Source organism: Bison bison, unplaced genomic scaffold, assembly GCF_000754665.1.
Source record: "Bison bison bison isolate TAMUID 2011002044 unplaced genomic scaffold, Bison_UMD1.0 scf7180017864270, whole genome shotgun sequence".
NCBI classification, from domain to species: Eukaryota; Metazoa; Chordata; class Mammalia; order Artiodactyla; family Bovidae; genus Bison; species Bison bison.
The window spans coordinates 5,143,521-5,147,962 of NW_011494842.1; the positions used below are offsets into that span (position 1 = coordinate 5,143,521).

The 4,442-nt window shown below is 46.1% G+C and overlaps 1 protein-coding gene across 2 annotated transcripts in view; it reads left to right on the plus strand.

The window, feature by feature from the left end:
* The window catches only part of LOC104994876 (DLA class II histocompatibility antigen, DR-1 beta chain-like), an 18,815-nt gene that overhangs the window by 5,984 nt on the left and 8,389 nt on the right, over positions 1–4,442 (plus strand). The window lies entirely within an intron of this gene.

Sequence of the window (4,442 nt, forward strand, 5' to 3'; positions counted from 1 at the left end):
GGAGAGAGAGATACGGAGAGACAGAGACAGAGAGACACAAACAGACAGGCAGAGACAGAGACACAGACAGAGAGACAGAGAGAGAGACGGAGCTAGACTGAGTCCAGTGAGAGAGTAAGATTGGGGAGGACAGTGCAGGCTGTGAGGGTCCCCGTGTGAGAGCCTGCTGTCAGAAAGCTAGTGTGCGATTTTGTCGGTATGCGGTGGGCGGAGAGAGGGTATGTGGTGGGGAGTGGACCAGGGTCTGAGATGGGGAGAAAGGGGCGAGGTGGGAAGACAGATGTGGGGAACGGGGGGTCGTGGGCCGTCCCTGCCGGTCCAGGGAGGGCTGGGGCGGGGGTGGAGGGGAAGGGCTGGCTGAAGTGGGGGCAGAGATTCGGGAAGGGGCCTCGAGGTGTCCGTGGTTTGGGGGAGGTTTGAGGGAGCTGAGGAATGTAAAGGACTGTGAGACTGTGAGAAGAGCTCCATCTGCTCTGGGCACACCCCTCACTGCTGAACCCTCCGCAGTAAGTGTGCAGGCGTCTGTGTGCAGGAGTGTTGCGTTGAGAATAAATTAGTGGGGGCACTAATTTCTAGGGGTGCAGTGGAGAGGAACCTCCCACACCCCTCTGACCTTTCTGAAGCTGCTTTTAGTTCTAAATTTCCGACTACTTTTTTGCTTTCTTGGTATGTACATGTTTACATATTTGAAATGATTGTGAAGCCAACTTTCGGATATAATTTTGTTATTTAATATTAACATACTAATATTACCATGTTTATAATGCTAATAGTACTTAGGTAGTTACATATTAACCCTTTGTATGGTTGTAAACAATTTATCTGGCACTCCCCATTGTAAATTTTATTTTCCATATTGCCATTTAGTTGGAAATTTATATCTTATTGTTTTTAACTTATATTTCTTTTATTTCTAAAGTTCTCTTTTATCACATTTTTTTTTTTTGGCCAGTTGTAACGACTGCTCCAAACACTATCTATTAATCTGTTATTGCTGGGGTCCATGTGTATTTCTCAGTAATTTTATGGCTTCTCTATGCAGTAAGATTATTAACATTTTGAGTCAACATTTTCTCCAGTTTGCAGTTTCTATTAGATTCTGTTTAATATTTTCCATGTTAAGAGTTTAACAGTTTTTATTTACTGAAATAGAAACAGCAAAATTGTGACTAATGGTTTACCATCCATCTTAAATCTACTATTTTGTGGTTCTGTACAAATGCATCCCCCACTTCTCCTTTCTTTTAAAATAATTGTATTTACCTAGGGCCTGATAGTGTTAGAGAAGGAAATGGCAACCCACTCCACTACTCTTGCCTGGAAAATTCCATGGACTGAGGAGCCTGGTAGGCTACAGTCCACAGGGTCGCAAAGAGTCGGACACGAATGAACAGCTTCACTTTCACTTTGATAGTGTTAGAGGTTGTTTCAGATATTGAGTCCCAGGCCATACTCTGATCGCAAATGTCAGTTTAGGAGAGAGAATTCTAAAATGATAACAAATCCAAACATTGTTGTCTTCAGTCACTCTGCTGCTGCTGCTGCTGCTGCTGCTGCTGCTGCTGCTAAGTCACTTCAGTCGTGTCCGACTCTGTGCGACCCCATAGACGGCGGCCCATCAGGCTCCCCCATCCCTGGGATTCTCCAGGCAAGAACACTGGAGTGGGTTGCCATTTCCTTCTCCAATGCATGAAAGGGAAAAGTGAAAGTGAAGTCGCTCAGTTGTGTCCAACTCTTCTCGACCCCATGGTCTGCAGCCTACCAGGCTCCTCCATCTATGGGATTTTCCAGGCAAGAGTACTGGAGTGGGGTGCCATTGCCTTCTCCATTCAGTCACTCAGTCATGTCCAACTCTTTGTGACCCTCTGGACTGCTGCACACCAGGCTTCTCTGTCCTTCACCATCTCCCAGAGTTTGCTCAAATTCATGTCCATTGAGTCAATGATGCTGTCCAACCATCTCATCCTCTGTCACCTCCTTCTCCTGGCTTCAGTCTTTCCCAGCATCAACGTCTTTTCCAACAAGCCAACTGTTCACATCAGGTGGCCAAAGTATTGGAGCATCAGCTTCGGCATCAGTCCTTCCAATGAGAATTCAGGGTTGATTTCTTTTAGGATGGACTGGTTTGATCTCCTTGCTCTCCAAGGAGTCTCAAGAGTCTTTTTTAGCACCACAGTTCGGAGCTGTTTCTCTGCTCTTCCTCAGTAGCATACTGGACACCTTCTGACCTGGGGGGCTCATCTTTCAGTGTCATTCTTTCTGACTTTTCATACTGTTCATGGGGTTCTCAAGGCAAGAATGCTGAACTGGTTTGCCATTCCCTTCTCCAGTGGACCATGTTTTGTCAGAACTCCACCATGGCCCATCTGTCTTGGGTGGCCTTGCACGGCATGGCTGACAGTTTCATTGGCTTACACAGGCTGAAATCCATGTGATCATTTTGGTTAGTTTTCTGAGTTTATAGTTTTCATTCTGTCTGAGCTCTGATGCATGATGATAAGAGGCTTGTGCAAGCTCCCTGATGGGAGAGACTGGCTGTGGGAAAAACTGGGTCTTGCTCTGATGGGTAGGGTCATGCTCAGTAAGTCTTTAATCCAGTTTTCTGCTAATGGCTGGGGCTGTGCTCGCTCCCTGAGGCAGCCCAGTCCTGGACTCTGCAGTCTCTGAGCTAGGGCTATCGGCTCCAAGGATAGAGCTAATGGACGTAAGCCTCCTCCAAGTGGTCATAAGCCACACACCACTCCTCCCTGGACTGCTGCTGCCAGAGCCCCTGCCCCTGTGGGAGGCCACTGCTGACCTGTGCCTCTGCAGGAGACCCTCAAACACTCACAGGCAGGGCTGGCTCAGTGTCTTGTGGGGTCACTGCTCCTTTCCCTGGGTCCTGGTGTGGACAAGTTTTGTTTGTACCCTCCAAGAGGCTCTGATTGAGCCCCTCCTACCATCTCGTTGTGGCTTCTCCTTTGTCCTTGGACATGGGGTATCTTTTCTTTGGTGGGTTCCAACATCCTGCTGTCAATAGCCTTGTTCAGCCGCTAGTTGCGATTTTGGTGTTCTCGCAGGAAAAGATGAGCTCACGCCCTTCTACTCTGCCATCTGTATAATGTCAGACAGCTGTAATCAGGTCAGACTACTATAATAAACTATCATAAACTGTTTTATGTTAAAAATGACATAAGTGTATTTCTCACAGCTTTAGAGAAGAATAAGTCGAAAATCAAGGCACAGGCAGATTCAGTGTCTGGTGAGATCCCACTGTGACTTTTTTTGAAAAAAGGGAGACAAAGGGAGAGATTCATCAGCTGAGTATAAAGCTATAACAACTTTTAAAATGATGAACTCTCCTTGTTGCTTTTCCTTTGCAGGACTCATGTTTTCCTTGAGACGCCCCTCTTGGAGAATGACCTCTGTGGTCCGTCTCTGCTGCTCAGGGGAAGAACAGGTTCCATGCAGCTCTACATCTCTACCAACCCCACTGCTGCTCTCTCATTTATCCTGAAGCTTTGAATCATATTCTCTTTCATAGTAAAAAAAAAAAATTCAATGAGTAACTAACATATATTGAGCACTAAGTTCCAGCCTTTTTTTGGCCACTCCACACAACCTGTGGGACTTTAGTTCCTCGATCAGGGGTTGAACCAGCCCCTTGGCAGGGAGAGTGCAGAGTCCTAACCACTTGACCACCAGGGAATTCCCCCAGCCGTTTCTTAACATAGCTTAGGTCTATCCAGTCTTTTTTTTTTTTAAATATGATGGTCAATATTTTTTATTTAAGTATAGTTGATTTACAATGTTGTGTTAATCTCTGCTGTACAGCAAAGTGATTCAGTTACAAACATTCTTCTTTTAATACTCTTTTCCATTACGCTTTATCATAGGATACTGAATCTAGTTCTCTGTGCTATACAGTGGGACCGTGTTGTTTATCTGTTCTGTATATAATAACTTTCATCTACCAACCCCAGACTCCCGCTCCATCCCTCCCCCAAGCACATCCCCCTTGGCAACTACAGGTCTGTTCTCTGCGTCCATGTGTCTGTTTTGTAAATAAGTTCATTGTGTCGTATTTTAGATTCCACATATAAGTGACAGCATGTGGTATCTGTCCTTCTCTTTCTGACTGACTTGACTTAGTATGATCATCTCTAGGGGCATCCGTGTTGTTGTAAATGGCATTATTTTGCTCTTTTTTATGGCTGAGTAGTAGTCCATCTTGGAGAAGGCAATGGCACCCCACTCCAGTACTCTTGCCTTGAGAATCCAATGGACAGAGGAGCCTGGTAGGCTGCAGTCCATGGGGTCGCTACAAGTCAGACATGACTGAGCGACTTCACTTTCACTTTTCACTTTCCTGCACTGGAGAAGGAAATGGCAACCCACTCCAGTGTTCTTGCCTGGAGAATCCCAGGGATGGGGGAGCCTGGTGGGCTGCCATCTATGGGGTC